The sequence below is a fragment of the Grammomys surdaster genome, unplaced genomic scaffold (genome assembly GCF_004785775.1).
Source record: "Grammomys surdaster isolate TR1022 unplaced genomic scaffold, NIH_TR_1.0 208, whole genome shotgun sequence".
NCBI lineage: Eukaryota > Metazoa > Chordata > Mammalia > Rodentia > Muridae > Grammomys > Grammomys surdaster.
Window position 1 is genome coordinate 4,903,554 of NW_021604653.1, and position 18,451 is coordinate 4,922,004.

Genomic DNA, 18,451 nt, shown 5'->3' on the forward strand with positions numbered 1-18,451 from the left:
TCCGAAAGGAAGATGCAGGGTCAGAGAACTGCACATTGTTTCTTTTTGTATCAGAATCATCCTGTTTATTTGGGGGAAAGAAGTTACTTTTCCATGTCTTGGTTTCTCAAATGTAAAAGGGTGACATGATACTTACTCAACAAAAATTGTTTATAACTGAACAGCTGGTTTCCATAAACATGTTTTAAAAGCATATTTTGAAATCTATTATTCAGCCAAAATTATGCACATGCTAGTCACATGATTTTTATTAGCATTGTATGTTATATATCTTTATAATGTACTGATAAACTACTTCTCATAAGTCAATCTTTATATATTTCCCTAGAAAAATATAATACTTTATCAGGCAACTAGACACAATTTAACTCTTTAATTTTTGATGATACAAAATTTTCTTACTTTTTCTGCAACAAAATTATATTTAAGGGAAGAAAAGTAAAAGTGATGTTTCAAATGTCACTTAGTTCCTGTGGTGGTGTGAATGTGAAATATCCTCCATAGGTTCACATGTTGAACACTGGGTCCCTAGCTTTTTTTGAAAATTCTGAAACCTTTGTAGTATGGAGCTTGTCTTTGCGGAGTTTCTATTGTTGTGATAAAATACCATGACCAGGGAACAAGTCTCAGAAGAAAGAGCTTATTTGGCTTATACTTCCACATATCTGTTCATCACCAAAGGAAGTCAGGACAGAGACTCAAGTAGGGCATGGACCTAGAGGCAGGAAATGATGCAGAGGCCAAGGAGGGGTGTTGCTATCTGTCTTGCTCTCCTGGCATACTCACTCTGCTTTCTTATAGAACCCAGGACTATCAGCCAAGGATGGTATGACCCACAGTGGTCTGGGCTTTCCCCCAATGATCACTAATTGAGAAAACTTACAGTTGGATCTCATAGGGGCATTTCCTCAACTGAGTCTCCTTCCTTTCAGAAGACTCTACCTTGAATCAAGTTGACACAAACCAGCTAGCACAGAGCAATCGGGACAAAACAGGTCTCATGGTAACAGAGTTTGATGTTCAATAGCCAAGCTCTATTTCCTGTTCTCTTTCCTGACTTCTGATGCAATGTGACCAGCTTCTGGTCTCCTGCTTCTGTTGCCATGGCTTTGCTGCATTAATGAGCTGTAGTTCCTTGTACAGTAAGCCAGAACACTTTTCTCTCCCATATGAGAACTACCTATGTCCTTACCACTATGTATCTGTAACATTGTCGTTGTTAAGAAACTAAGGTGACATTTAGTAAACTTGGACTATTAAGCAAATATTGACCAATACATCCTATTAATTTCAAGATGAGCATTTCTATCCACCATACAAAATGACTGCCCGGAAAGCATCTTTATAACTTATTTCCAGAATATGGTATTGTATGGGAATGGAATTTGAGCTTAGAGTTCCAGAAACAACATTTTCAGAATTATATAACCTTTTCTAAGATATACGGCAGAATGATTGTATTTTCTCTCCATTTTTTAAATTTATTTTTTAGGATGATTTATTTGATTTTCTAAAAAAAATTATATATGAGTTTAAATCGTACTCTTATATGTTTTATTTATTTGCATGTACATTATGTAATGTAAATCTAATTGCACTGGGAATCAAATAGTATTTTTCCAATTCTCTGATTATTTCATAGAGTTTACCCTAATATTCTCATATTGAGCTTTCTGGGCACACTTCAGCCCACAGTTCTCTAATTAATAGTCTCCAGTGGCCACTTCACTACCTAAATGATAAAATCAAAGTCTTTAATTTGCTTCCTGGGTACTTCATATAGTATGATCTGGGCTTACTTTTCTCACTTGATTTCACTCAGTTTCTCATTTTACGCTCTAGCAGCCCTGAGCGCTCAGCTACAGTCTTCCTGGTTTCTCACCGCTGGCCTAGGTTAGTCTTTTTTTTTTTTAATTCATTTCACATACTTCTGAGACTTACTCTGAATAAGCAATCAAGTTTTGTACTTGCAACATTTTAACTGTTTGATTTGGAGCTGGAAAATGATTGACTGCACACATTGCACTTGCAGCACTGTTCTCAGCACCTATGTCAGGCCAGTCAGATCCGGAAGATATGAGACCCTCTTCTGGCCTCCATTTACATGGTCTTCACATGCACATGCCCACCACCATGTACACACACATACACTTGAAAGGAAAATTTTAAAAATGTGTATATTATTTCTATTCAAAAGGGTGAAAAAAGCTTACTATATAATGAAAGAAAGTTGAAGGATAGGAGTTTGACTTTAGCACTACACGGCATCATATTAGCAGTCAAGGAAAATGTAGGCTTCATCAACGGATTATCTCTCTTTTCTCATCTTTTGTTTTCTCACTATTATGTCACTAAATGAGATCATTCTCATTTAAACCATCTCATTCCGGGTTCCATGAGTACCTATGTGAATTAAGAATATATATAGGATATGGTTGTTCTCCTTAAATATGCACTATATGCTCCTAGAGAGAGTTGAGTGAACTGAGTCAATACTGACTTAATTTGAGAATCATCAAGCTTGTTTCTTAAAAAGGTTAGGTCATAAGTATGTTTGCTTTGATGAATGATGGTATAGTCTCTTTTCAATTGTTCATCTGTTTTTGTAAGGCTAAAACAGCAATATGATATTTGCATGAGTTAATAAAATTGTATTAACAAGTATAGGTTTATGACCATAATTGACCTGGGTTCTATAATTTGCCAACTCTTTATTTAATGGGTAGAAAAAATCCAACTAATAGCTTAAACTGACAATCTTGCAAACACTGAGAGAAAGAAAACACATTCTTAGTTCTCTTCAGCTGGGTATATCTGTCTAGTTTTAACAGTAACAGTTTTTTCCAAGTCAGGCATTCTGTACAGTGTAGAATAGCCTCATGAAAGTATAAGTTGTATAACTAATCCACCAATGAATCAAAGGCTGGACAGATGGCTCATGTAGTGAAGTGATTCCTGTGCAAATCTGAAAGTCTGAGTTTTTCTCCCAGGACATTTGTGAAAATAGGTTGCAGTACTGGCAAATTGCTGGAATACCACTAATGGGGAATTGGGAAGAAAAGAATGCCTGAGTTTACTGGTAGGTAAACAGCCTAATCAGTAAGCTCTAGATTCAGTGGAAGACCCTGTCTCAAACAAAAACAAAACAAAACAAAACAAAGAGAACTATTGAGAAAGAAACATCAGCACCTGGCCTGCATATGCATACACAAATACATACATCAATGATCCCTTCTGCACATATATACACAGAGACAAACAAAAACAATGAATTCAACATGGATCATAAGCAGAAAGAGTCTGGTGACATTGGTATAAATTGACACATTGTAAGGCATTGTTTTAGATGGTTAAGGAAGGTTGGTAAGTCTCAGGAATAACTTGTCTGGCTGCAGAAGGCCAATATGACCTACAATCATAACTCCAGTCTGAAGTTCATGACATGTGAGACCAAGAGAGAGATGATGTTTCAGTTTTTCTCCTAAGGTAGGAAGCAAACAACCTCCCTGATATACCAAAAGGATTCCTTATTCAGAAGAGTGATACCCTTTGGTTCTGTCGATATCCATTACATTGAAAAATATAATCTGCTCTACCCATTCTATCCGTTTCAGTATTGAACGCCTCCCAAAGCACACAAGAGAGTCTGGTCATACCACCCGGATGGCCATATTCCAGTATCCCAGTCAAGTTGACACCTAAAAAAAAAAAAAAAGCTGTCATGTAGAGTAAACTAGTAATTCTAAGGCCACTTTGTATGGCAAGAGCCAGGAAAACTAAATAACCTTTACAAAGTATCATATCCCCTATCATACATACTTATATAAACCCCCAATGCAATTAAACTTTGTTAAAATGAAATATTCAACACTGAGGGCCACTTATGCTATTTTAAAAAGAATATGCCTAAAATTTAACATATATATGTTGTATATGTATGGTATATACTATATGCATTAGAAAAATGATATAGCTATATTTTAAAATTTTGCTGTTTTTGAGAACTAATATCTCTCTATAGTCCAGACAAGTCTGGATCTTGTTTTCTAGATAACATTGACCTTGAATTCAGGATCTGTCTGCTTCAACTCTCTGAGCACTGGGACTTATATTCTACTATATTTTAATAATCTTCCTGACTATTAAAAAACATATGTTTTCAAGTTACACTGAAAAAATGCAAATAGCCCAAATTTTTGTTATTTAAAATTAGTACCCTGTGCTGTCACATAGTATTTCATTCACAGGACTGCCTCTTTGGCCTTGTTCCCAACACCACAATCCACAGGACTCAAGAAGAAAACATATCACATGTCAGTGATTCTAAAGAACAAATATGAAACCATTACTTTAATAACAACGCCAATGATGTTGACTGAAATCTATAAAATTGAAGGTCTCAGGATATGTCTTTAAATCCATTTAATTCTTAATGACCTGGGGATTCCTTAAGGTCCATAAATTTGAAGATTTCTATGTGTAAAATTGGCTAGCATCTCTACCTGACATTTGTCATCCTGATAAATAAGATATTGGTGGTAGATTGACAACGGCTCTCCTTTATAAGATTTTCTACTTAAAATAGCTTTATAGATTGAAGTACATTTGAATCCATCTATTTTCTAATCGAGGTATAAATATGTCAAGATCACATTTTTCAGAGTAAATCCTTCTGTCACTTCTTTATGATTTTTCTATTCTTCCTTCAAGAGTTATTATGTTTTTCTCTCAGGATTGTAAAATGTAAAGGGGGAAATACAGTGAGCCATTGAGAGTTTTCTGTAACCTTTCTGTCTATAGTTGTTTATGACTTTTATTTCTCTATAGGAAATAGCAGTAAATTGTCATGTCAATGGCATTTTAGAAATCTAACCATAGACACTGACTTCAAATCTGACTGAGATGTAGCCATAAGTGATTAAAGCAGAAGGAGAGTTTAGTACCAGCCAGAGGCTCTGAGCTTCCCTTTTCCAGATTGTGTGCAACCAAACCTTTGTCTTTATCACTTGAAAAAAAAAACACGACTATGGAGTGTCCAGCAGGCAGTGACAGTTCCAGATCTGACCAATGGAAAGGAGGCTGTGCAGGGACTGGGGAAATTAGTTAGAAGGAGCAATGCTGACCTTAGAAGTCAAGTCAGGGGGAAACCAATTACAGCTGACAGGAGTGGACGGAGATAAATGAAAATCGTTTAGATGTTAAATCCATCATCAACCCTTATAGGTCATGCAAGGGGTTACAGCACCTGGACAGGTCCAAGTCAACACTGTAGTACTTGCCCTTCTAAAGACTGGCAATGGGGTTTGCTGCTAAGGTGGGAGTGAACAACTGTAAAACAGAGATTAGCAACGTAGTCAGGTTTAATACAGGTATTACTTTTACTATCCCATTTAAGATGCTTATATTTTATAGAAATGGAATGTAAACTTGGAATTTGATTTCATTTCCTTCTCAGTTCTTAAAGTAAACGATGATTATATACTGCTTCTAATGATTGATGAGATTTTTCTTTGTAGTTTCACAGGGTTACGGTAATATTAATTCTAGTAAAAATGATATGTGTGATGGTTAATAATCCTTGTCAACTTGACAGGATCCAGAAACACATACGAAACACACCTCTTGGCATTCTATAAGGGAGTTTCTAGATTATAAGGGAGTTTCTAGATTATAAGTACAGAGGTGGGAAGATTCAACCTACTTCGTTGCAGAATTCTAACCTGAGTCCTGAGTATTAATCATCTAATGGACATACCCTGTATATTCTTTCTACTCCTGCTTCCCTCACAGTGTCATTATAATAGCTCCAATCTTACCAGGATGGCATCCAGGAAATAAACAGATGCCTTTTCATCAACATGCATAGATATGGATCACTATGGAAGAGGATGAGGCTTTAGAGACATTAGCAGCCAAATCCTTAGGAGTCAGATCTTATATTTTTCAAGCTTACATCTACTGCTACTGATTCTCAAGTACTAATGACCATAGACTCATATGACCCTGTATGTTTGGCTCCTGATGAACACAAACCTTTTTGCCTGTTTTCACATCAAGTGTGAAGCTTCACCTTCAATGCCATCCTGATACATTGACAAGAGTGGGCCTCAAAACTAGTGGGAAGCTCAGCCTTCTCTTCACCAGGGGCTGGTAGCCAGCTGTGCCTCACATTTAAGAGAACAATCTATTCTCTTCCATTTATGTTGAGAGATCACCCCACTGGAGTAGAGTGTGTGTCCTTGGGAATTAGGATTTTCCCTGATGTCAGTCTACCACCTTTCACTTTTTCATTTCTGCCAGACCTAAGGATAGGACCTGGGATTGAACATTTCTTCTAATCCTTTAGTCACCCTAATGTCAAAGTCTCAGAAAAATTATAAAGCAACCTGGGCTTTGCCACAGTCAGTTTCCAAACTCTGCATTTATACTATAGTTGTACCTAAAAGGGTTGTGTGTGTGGCTCAGGTACCAGTGTACTTGACCTCCATGACCTAACATTGAGAACATCTCATGTTCAGCTCCTAGCCCCATACTAAGCTTGGGGGCACAGAGGTATAACCCAGTGGTAGAGTGATGGAAACAGGGAGATAAGGTTGCCATTGTCATTCCTGGCTAAAAGAAAGTTGGAGACAAACCTGGGATACATGTGTCTTATTTCTGTAACCAAAGTAAGAACAACTTATAGACATTAAAGAAATAGCAAACTGGGACATCATTTTGATGGATACTTCACCTTTTAACAGGAAAGACCCATGGCTTGACAGACTATGATATTTTTCTAATAAGATTTTGAGGAACTGGTCTGGAATATGGTCAAAGGAAAGATGACACAGTCTAGGAAAGCACAAACTGACAGAAGACAAGTTCCTCTGAGGGTATACAAAATCAAACCAAAATGTTTGGAGTAGAAGTTACAGAAACCCATTGTTATATGCCCTAGAGCAGGAAGGGTGGCCAGCAGCAAGTCCAGAGGTACTAAAAAGTTTATAGTGGGAAGAACCTCTTGCCTGTGTATTTATTAAGGTCCATAAACAACATCTTCCTATCTATCCAGAAAAGGATTCAGTTTGGATAATCGAAACAGTTGCGAAGGTGAAACCTTACTCACTTGACTTTTGTTGACCCTTCAGTTTTATCATGGTCACCTGCTGTCTGGAGTGTGGTTTGAGGTCATCTAGAGGAGGAATGAATGTTCTTATCTATAAACTCTCCTTTTAGGATGGGGAATTTTAACTAAACCAGTGATAATGGAGTGCAAGTGGATTTATGGCAACTTATGTCAGTTATAAAAATGGATGTCAAGACACCAATATAAATAAACTTATGGTCAAATAGTGGCCCACAAACTCATCCTTCTTTTTCTAATAGAAAGTAATCATCATTAGTAATTTTTTTTTCTCAATTGAGATTGTTATAGGCCTCCTGTCCACCTTTGTGTGTATCTATGGATGCATATATATGAGCACGTGCATCCTCATGGGCCAGTGTGACGAGGTGATGAGTGTCCTGCTCTATGGCTTTATCATATGTCCTTGAGACTGATTCTCCCACTTAAGTACATCTAGGCTAGTAGTCAGCAAGCCCCATGGTCTGTCTTCATCCCCTACAACACTGAAGTTGTAGGTATACACAATCATGCCAACTTGTTATGAAGTGCTGTGATCTGACTTGAGGCCTCAAGTTTCTAGAGCAAGTGCTCTTACCCACTGAACATTTGTCCCAGCACCATTGCCTCCTCCAGATTTTAATTGAAGAGGTCTCCTTTGCAATAGGCTTCATTTTAAGTAAGTATTACAAAAGAGATTTTAAATACAGAATCCTCAGCTCAAACTGAGTTGAACCATAAAAGTAATTAAAGATGAATAGATAGGAGAAGTTTCAGATGTGTCAGCATTTAAGCTCCACTCTCTTCTGTTGATTCTCTCCTCAGCAGGCTTATCTTTCCTCCATAGTACTGAGCATTGTTAGGAATAAGTATAAGGCCCTAAATGTCTTACTGTGTTTCCTGAATATTGCTTTCTTATGTCCTCATGTTCAGTAATAGAGAAAGTTAGATCAAATAGCTAAAGATAACTCAGTAGTTAGGACTGCTCCCTGCTCTTCCTGAGAATTGTCACTCAGTTCTAAGATTCCACATTGGAGTTACTACCTGCAACTCTAGCTCCAGCAGGTCAGACACCCTCTTCTGTCTCCAAGAACACATGCCCTCAGTTAGCATAAATTCATATATACACAGCACTCATATATATAAATAAAATAAAAATCTTAAATAAAAAAATAAAGGATCAGGTGTCTCTGTCAAAGAGGAGATAGTGAGCTGTTTGGTAGGATGTTCTTTGTACATCCTGAATATATGTTTTTTTTCTAGACCTCAGATACATTCCTTTGAGAATACTTTCAGTGGCCAACAGAAGCATGGTAGTAGCCGCATGGCATCTACAGCAGGTACTCATGAAAATTAGTCTGTTTTCAGTGTTTCAAGAGAAAATTTGTTTTGTTTTGAAATGGGGATGGCCTTGAACTCAATGTGTATCTGAAGACAACCTTGAATTTCTGATCTCGCTTTAACCTCCCCAGAGTTGAAATTATAAGCCTAACCCACTCACTACACCTGAGGTTTGAAACGCTGAGTACTGAACCCTAGGGACACATTGTATCCACAGAAATACAGTCCAGTTCTAAATAGCTGGTTTTCACATTAAGTAGAGTGAGACAATCTCTCTTCCTTTGGTTCCCTATTTCCAGTATTCAACACTTTGGACCTATCCATTCCTTCTCCATGCCCTATCTTGAGATAATGTCAAGGGAGGCTGAAGGGTTTTTTCTCTTTTGTCTCTGGACAAGACATGTGTTAGTAAATTGAGAGAGTAGCCATCACTCTGTACATCATTGTCTGTATAAATGGTCTTCTGTGGTTCCCCTGGCAACTCCCTGATTCCTTTGTAACCTTTTAATTCCAGTAGCGTTCTTTTCATCATTATATTCTTCTAATAAATTTAGCAATTCTTTCTGATTTATAAGGTTGCACATTTAAGGTCTTTAAATAAAATTGGGCATGAACTCCTTTGAAAATGTATGCAGAAGTTGTGTCTTTCTGAAATGGATTCTTTTTTCCCCTTCAATGGTTTTATAAGTTCTAAAATTGGAATAAATTTTCCAACTTTTGTACTTCTAAATCATAGCCAATGGAAAAAAATATAGTTTTGATTTCAAACTTGAAGTGTATTCATACTAAGTTTTTCCTTGTTGGTTTGGTTTGTTTGTTTGTTTGTTTGTTTTATCTCTGTTCCCTCATTTTGAAGCAATTCTTATCACAATGTCTAAAGTGTTGTGGGAACCCTCCTTTCAGAGACATAAGCAAGGTTTACTTCCCTATATTTATAAGGCTTCAATAGCAAGCCAAAGAATGAGGCTACCAAAGTTTACACTCAGGATTCAAGGAATTTATTTAGCTTTTTGTCACAGCATAGGTGACCCAGCATAAATGATGGCTTACCTACAGTCACGTAGATATAGTCACATCTTAGTTAACCCTTCCCATCCTATAGCCCATAGACTATACCCCTTTCCCACCAAAAGCACCAGGCATATGTCATTAAAGCAAATTAAATACAAATAGCTGGGCATCCCTCTGTTCAGAGGCTTGTTACAGATTCTTGCAAACAGGCACAGCTGGCATGGTGAGGATGGTGACTGTTTTGTGTTTGTGGCCTTATAATAAATGTATTACAGTTTTTCACTTACACAGCTAGCTCACCAATTATTGAGACAGGACTAATATATTTATTTAAAAAGCTTTAAGGGCACAATAACTGAGTAGTTATTACTCTATTTTTAATCTTTTATGCTAATCTGACTACCTCTCAGCCAAACTTCCCTATATACTTACTTTCCAAGGTTCCAGGGTGTTTTCTAAAGGTGTCTTTTGGACTTTCTCTGCCTGAATCACCAACTTCCCCTCTCTTCTGCCAATCTTCTGACTGGCAGGAAGTTCATCTATATTCTCCCCCCTGCTTAGTCATTGGCTCTTAAACTATATTGACATATCAGGAAAGAATTAGAGACTTGCTGTTTATACAAGACTGAGACAGGAGACTCTCTGAATGATTGCAATCGGATATATGAGACAGAAATCAGCATTGGAATCTTCACATGGTGCACAATAACATTATGCCTATAGTTTTGCTTAGTGGACAACACTCTACTACACAGTAGAGTGAAATGAGAAAGTTACTAACGGCTCTGTTTCCTACCTAGCAGTGAAGCCTAGAAAGGTTTCTATACCTGTGTTTGGAAACTACTTTGCTGTCATGAGTTAGGGGCTTTGTTTTTCCCTTGATTCCTGGTGGAATTATTCACTGATTTGACTCAAAGACATTCATGGTTGATGCAACATAGTGCTGTCACTGGAAAGGTCAGGAGAAGAATCATCTTTGTGTCCCTGGCAAAAAGAGACTACCTTTTCTCCAAGATGTGGATCCATAGATTTACATCTGTGTAGGATGAAATGCTTTTTACATTTGTATTTAAAGAAACAAACCGTGATGCTACATTTATGGTCTAAATGTACAAGATTTTAAAATTTTCTTTTCTATGTATTTAGTGTCTGTATGTCCATGCATGTTTATGTGTATACATATGTGAAGGTGTGTGTGTGTGTGTGTGTGTGTATTCAAAGAGTGACTCCAACTTATCAATCTTTTGTTCAAAATATTTTTATTAGTTTTCAATCATGCATATTAGTGAGTTTATCTGTGTATGTGAATGGAAGTGTTCACAGAGACCAAGAGAAAGTTTCAGATACCCTGGAACTGAAGTTACTGGCAGTTGTGAGTGATCTGACAGTGATTCCGGAAACTGAAGTTTGATCTCCTAAAATAAGTAGCACCACCTCTTAACCACTGAGCAATACCTTTCATGTTTGTTATTTAAGACAGTGTCTTTGGTCTTTCACCAGCCTAGAGCTTACCATGTAGACTGGGTGGTTATCACAGCTTAGGAATCTATCTGTTTCTATCTATCTGTTCTGGGATTGAAAACATGAATTATCATGTCAACCATTATTCACATAGATTCTGAATTTGGAAATGTGGTTATCATGCTTAAATGACAAGCAGTTTACCAACTGAACTAAGTCTCAGTCCCTCATGATGCAGCTTTTAATTTGAGAATCACATCCCTGTATCAGCATAGCATTTTGTTCATGTCAAATACATAGAACATAATGTTTACATAGTCTAGTTGCCTTGAGAAGAGTACAAAGTGATTGGATATGCCAACAGAGGGGGAAGGCAGTGTCAATGACAAAATCATATAAAGGTTATCTTTTTCTCTCCCATTTTAAAAAGACCATTTAAAATAAAATGTTATATCCAAGTGTGGTTTGGACTCTGAGTTTCCTGGAAGGATCATTGATATTAAGAAAAAAGATCATATTTAGTTTTTATGAAAACATAGTAGGTCGACCTGTTGAATCATAAGGTTTGTCTCCCTCATTGAATAAAATAGAGAAACTATGTAATCTCCTCCCTTCTTTTCCATGTAATATGGCATAATTATAATACCTATATGCGCTTTTTCTCTAAGTATGAATCATATGTGTGACGTCAACAGGGATTCAGGAACAGAAAACTCAATGGATAACATTATAACAGTCAAATAGAAAGATGTATCATCTGCTTTATCCTTAGCATGTATCAGAAACTCAGTAGTTTCTGTTGTATGTAAGATATTTTTTTTTCTTTTTTGAAATCTATATGGAAACACTGAACAGGGGTTTGACTCAATTTTTTCTTGTCTTACAGCTAGGAAAATACATATGAAATAAAAGTGGATCAACTGGCTCAAATGATACAGTTTAAAACTAGTGAAGAGGAAAAATGTTTAGAATTAGTCAGCAAGTGATTAAAAATGACTAGTGGCACAAACAAAGAATTCTCAACTGAGGAAACTCAAATGGCCAAGAAGCACCTAAAGAAATGATCAGTATCCCTAGTCATTAGGGAAATGCAAATCAAAACAACCCTGAGATTCCACGTCACACCAGTCAAAATGGCCAAGATCAAAAACTCAGGTGATAGCAGATACTGTCGAGGATATGGAGAAAGAGGAATACTCCTCCATTGTTGGTGGGATTGCAAGCTGGTACAACCACTCTGAAAATCAGTCTGGCATTTCCTCAGAAAATTGGACATAGCATTACCTGAGGACCAAGCTATAACACTCCTGGGCACATACCCAGTATATGCTCCAACATATAACAAGGACACATCCTACACTATGTTCATAGTAGCCTTATTTATAATAGCCAGAAGGTAGAAAGAACCCAGATATCCTTCAACAGAGAATGGATACAGAAAATGTGGTACATTTACACAATGGAGTATTACTCAGCTACTAAAAACAATGAATTTGAGAAATTCTTAGGTAAGTGGATGGAACTAGAAATATCATCCTGAGTGAGGTGTTCCATTCACAAAAGAACAAACATGGTATGCACTCACTGATAATTGGATATTAGCCCAAAAGCTGGCAATATCCAAGATACAACTCACAAAGCACATGGAGCTCATGAACAAGAAAAACATAAGAGTTGGTGCTTTGTCCCTTCTTAGAAGGGGTAACAAAATACTCATGGTAGCAAATATAGAGACAAAGTGTGGGACAGAAACTGAAAGGAGGGGCCATCCAGAGACTGCTCCACCTGGGTATCCATCCCTTGTGCAGTCACCAAAGGTAGTTTTTGATGTGGATGCCAGGAAGTGCATGCTGACAGGAGGCTGATGTAGCTGTCTCCTTAGAGATCTACCAGAGCCTGAAATATACAGAGGCAGATGCTCACAGCTAACCATTGAGCTGATCATGGGGTTCCCAGTGTAGGAGTGAGAGAGAAGACTTAAGGAGCTGAAAAGGTTTGTGGCCCCATGAGAAGAGCAAAAATATCAACCAACCAGAGCTTCCAGGGTCTAAACCACCAGCCTGGGAGCACATAGGGAGGGCCCCATGGCCCCAGCTATATACATAAGGGAGAATAACATTGTCAGGCATAGGTGGGTGAGGAAGTCCTTGGTTCAGTGAAGGCTGGACTACCCAGTGTGGGGGAAATTGTGGGTGGGGATGTGGGAGTGAGAGGGTGGATGGGGGCACATCCTCATAAAAGCAGGAGGAGGGGGGATGGGATAGGGGGGTTCCTGGATGGGGGAAAGAATGGGGAAAGTGGATTACATCTGAAATATAAATAAAATATCCAATAAAAATTTTAAAAATAAAAAATAAAAATAAAACAATAAAAAATGACTAGTGGCAAGGTAGATGGCCATAGTCATGCTAAGTTGAACTGTGCTTTCCTTGTACTCAGTCAATGATGAGCAAACTATAATGCATTGGATCATAGAGTTTTGGAATGGAGTAAGGGCCTATGCAGGACGGATAAGTCTCCCTAGGATAAAGAAACGGGATAGTGGAGGATGAATGATGGGAAGGAACTGTAGGATCACATGGAGAGTGGAGAGTGAAGAGGGGGCAAGAAGAGGCAAATAAAGGGAGAGACAGGTAAAGTTATGGGCCATTGAGGAAACGTAATAGAGTAAAAGCTCTGTAAAATATGTTAATGTATGAAGACAACCTAAAAGAAATTGCCAAATAATAGAGGAGACAGAGCCCTAACTGGCCATCTCTGTCACAAAACGAAGCTTCCTATACCAGGAATTGGTTACATCTAAGTGAGTCAATGGCAAAAGGGGACCCATTTATTCTCCAAACAATCCAGGCTATGGCAAAGAAGGACTGGTCACATTCCACAAAATAGCAGCAAGATCCTATTGGTGAAGACAACACCAACACAACACATTGAATGATGAGAAGTTGAGCTGATGCTACCAGAACCTTTACTCCTATTAGCATTCATGGTACCGAAAGTTACATTTTACACATCACCATAAGGAGAAAGATAAACACTAACCCTGCTACAATCCTTCCATCGACAGTGATGCCCTGCCTCCAAGATCTGCTAGTGTAATGGTGACAGGAAGATTGTGGCTTGTGGGAGTGACCAACCATTATCTGATTCAACTTAAGGTCCAGAAACACACACACACACATACACACACACACACACACACACACACAACTTATAACTAACTTGAAGCTATTTAATTGGGTGACCAATAACTTGAGACTTCTAAGATTTTGGTTTTTTTTTCTTTTCTTTTTACCCTATAGGTACTTTGCATATTTGTGTGTGTGTGTGTGTGTGTGTGTGTGTGTGTGTGTGTGTGTTTGTATTTTTATGGGCTTCCTGAGTCTGTGAATCAGTGTCTCTGAATCTATATCTGTGCCTGCCCTGGGGTTCTTTTCCTCTGTTTGTTTCTTTTGTCCTAGTTTGATATGTTCATTTTATCTTCTTATATTATATTTTTATCCCTTAGAAGTCTGTTTGTTTTCTAATGAGTGACAGAAAGGGGTGGGTCTGGATGTGGGGAGTGGGAGGAGTAACTGAGAGGACTAGAGGAAGGGGAAACTAATTAGAGTATATTATATGAAAAAAATCTGTTTTCAATAAATTAAAAGATGTGCTTTCTTGTTTACATGCACATCAGGTAGAGGAGGGTTGACCTTTCTGTGTTCCTTTGCTCCTTTGAGTAAGAAATGTTGTTTCCAAAGGAACTTGCTTGTTGGTTCATAGTAATCAATTTAACAATTTATTTAATAAATCACTGCTCTTAAATTAAAAAAAATATTACATAGATTTATTTCTAGTATATTTCTGGACATTCATTCAAAAGTCTAAGTATGGAAGTCAGAGGACCGTTTCTTTTCTCCTCTACTAAGCACCCTGGGGATCCAACTCCAAACACTAGGCTTGTTAGCAAATGGCTTTATCCCTTGTACTACTTTGTCAGACATTACTGCTTTAAAGAACATTTGTAAGTAGCCCACTACTCTTGGAATTTTAACACACTGGTAATTTTCCTGTGTCTAGCTTCAGAAATGGATCCCCAGACTACCGTGGGTCATATTGAAATGAGTACTGCCCTCCTGCACCACTCACAGCTTCCAGAATAGGTCAAGCACCTCACATCTGCAACTCTTCGGAAACCCTTTGTCAAACCTGTTTGACCTAGACGTGCCTGCATTTAACACAAGAGTCACCTTCATTTAGTGCATATCTTACAACATCATGTCAGCTCTGTTTTTAAACTGCCGTGTAATACCATTACCTGGATGCGACATTCTTCTAAAATCATATCTTATAATAATCTTTAAAACATTACCTATAGTTTAATGCTCAGTGTTCTTTTAATGTACTTGTAGCTTTTATTTGCATGATTTAATTGTCATCTCTCAATGAGTTTGGGTCTCAGTGATTAGGCAACAAAAACAATCATCTTGTTGTGTTTTAGTTTATAATTGATTTTACATCATTTAAAGACTTTGCCCTTGCTTTAAATGGCTTTGCGCACTACTTGTTCCCTGTTTTAAAAAGAAAGAGACAGAGAGAGACAGAGATACAAAGAGAGATAGACAGACAGAAACACAACTGGTGTGTGTCTGTGGGGTGTGGTGAATGACATTGGAGGGAAAGGTCAGCAATTAGGAACACTGGTTTCCTTGGTAGAAGATTGAGTTGAGTTCCAGTATACATGTCAGACAGTTGGCAATGCCCTGTAACACCAGATCCATTGGACTAACACCATCTTCTGGGCTTTGCTGGTTCTGTACTCATGTGAACATATCCACATGACAAGACACATATGAACAATCACAAAACAAATCTTTATTTAAAAAAAAGACAAAAATTATATATAATATCACTTTGAAGAAGCCGATTCCAGTCCAAAAAGGCTCATTGTGTCATTTGATAAGTTGTAAGGGTTTTGTTGCTGTTCCTGTTCTTCCTGCTTTTCACTTTTGATTCTCTTGTTTTTAACCTATGCTTCTATTCTCCTCACTTTTCCGCCACATGAAGCAGGGTTCTTTGACTTCCACACATTACAAAGTTTCAAGATCTCCCCTCTGTGAATCCACTTTTCTTCAAGAGACAGGCTTCTCTGAGAGGGTTTCTTCTGCTTTCATCTGAACTCTCTGGGTCTGCTTCTCAGCTGCCATTCCTGGCTTCACAAATTCTCATCCTCCTTTTAATTGCCCCAGTCTCTAGTCTTCCTGACACATCCTCAAGGGGTTTGCCAAGTGCATGAAAGGCAACACTATGTCTCTCATGACACAGAATAACTTTATTCGGCTTTCTCCCTTTCTGAGATTTGACACAGTATTCTATTCTGGGTTTCTGGGTTGAAAATCTTTACTTCTCATAATTCTGAAGCCAGCTTTTCCTTTGTCACCTGTTTTCATTGTTTCTAAGAGAAAAGGGCAACACTACTGCATTTCTCATGCCTTCATGATGATTTTAACTATCTTGACACTCTGTAGTTTAATACTGAACCTAGGGGGACGACAGAAGTGGTTGGAAAGATGAGATGTTTCTGGAGATAGAAACACATTTCTCTTCCTGAAGACCAGAGTTCAGTTCTCAGCACTGCCTGCTGACAACTGCCTGACACTCCAGCTTCAGGGGATGCCACATCCTCTTCTGAAAATCATGAGCACTCACATACATATGCATTCCTACACACAGACACATACACATATACACAATTAAAAATGTTAACTCTTAAACAAACAAACAAATAAATAAATAATATATAAATAAAATAGGTGTATCTAAATTTCCAACTTTCTTATTGTGTATCTTGTTATTGAATATTGTTTCTCCTTGGTTGGGATGAATTCATCTAAACTGTATCTTGAATAATTTTTTTCTCCTTCATTTCTCAGTCTGATTTTCTGAAACTCTTGTGTCCTGAGGTTTGTTTCTTAGCTTTTTGTTTCCTGCACAATACCCTGGTTCTTTGCTCTATTTCAGCATTCTTCTCTTGTCTTCCATTGGCTTTCTTTTTTTTTTTTTGATATTTTACCGTGTACTACTGTGATTTTCTGCTTCATAAGATTCTGGTGTTCTTCATATAAGAAGCTTATATATCTACCTTTGTGCATTTTTTATGAATGTCTGTATGTACATGTATATGTATGGAGGCACGAGGTCAACTTCAGTTAAGGTGTGGCATACAGTTAGTTAGTTAGTTAGTTAGTTAGTTAGCTAGTTTGTTGGTTAGTTTTCGAGACAGGGTCTATCACTGGACTTCAACTCAGCATGTAGAATAAGGTGGCTGGTCAGTAAGACCCAGGTTTCTATCTGTGTTTATCTCTCCAACACTAGGATTACAAGCATCCACCACCAAGTCTGGCTTTTTTATGTGAAGGCTGAGAATACAAATTCAAGTCTTCAGGTTTGGAAAGCAAGCACTTTACCAAATAAATGGTTTCTATGTCCCCTTGAGTGAATTATTTTTAATTCTATTTCATTCTCAGTCTCATTTATTTTATAAATATTTCTTTGTATTCTCCAAAATTCTATAGATTCTTCTTTGGGAAGTCAAATGTAGGTGTGGAATGGGGGAATGGTCAACTTGTTCATTAATCACAGATGGATACTGAAGAGAAATGGTGATGACTATGATGTGAGAATATGGAGGGCTCCCTCAGCAGGACCTTTCTGCTCTATAGTTGTTAAGTTCATATCTATGTACAAATCTTGATTCTCTAGACAAAGGATGTTGACTTCAGGGTATTTTATTTGGTTGGACAAAGTTATTTACTCATAATCATATTCAACTATATTCAACTAGGTTAATGAATGAAAGCTGAATGCTCACTATGGCCTATATAATAGACATTGTTTGACAATATAATCTCTGAAGCTTCAATAGCAGATGCTAATGTTCTCTGACTATTATACTGTGCACCTGCCCAAAGATTAGGCAATATACTTAAAATTCTTGACACATTAGTTCTGGACTAGAGGATGGCTCAATTGCTAAAGCATTTATCTTGGAAGCATAAATACCCAGGTTCAATCTATACAACCAAAATAAACAAAGAAACATACAAATAAAACCACTGTGGTCATAGTGCTCTCAATGGTGTGATGTCATAAATATGGGCACAATGAGATCCTGGACACTCACTGGACAGCCATTCCAGCTGAATGAGTAGCTCCAATTTAAACCCTGGCTTCCACATAAACAACAAGAAGAACACACACACACACAAATGTGTTTATGTTGCTTTCCTGTTGCTATAATGAGAACTATGACCCCAAGGAAATTGAATAGGAAAAGGTTTGTTTCACCATGTCAAGTCAACACACACATGAAAGTGAAACAATAAAGAAATACTGTTTCCTGGCTTGCTCCCAGGCCCAGGTTAGCTCCCTTTCTTGTACAGCTCAGGCCAATCTGCAAGGGATGCTGTGGCCCAGAGTGAACTGGAAGCTACTGCATTGGTGAAAAATCAAGAAACCCTTGTCACACATACTCATGGGCCAATTCCATTA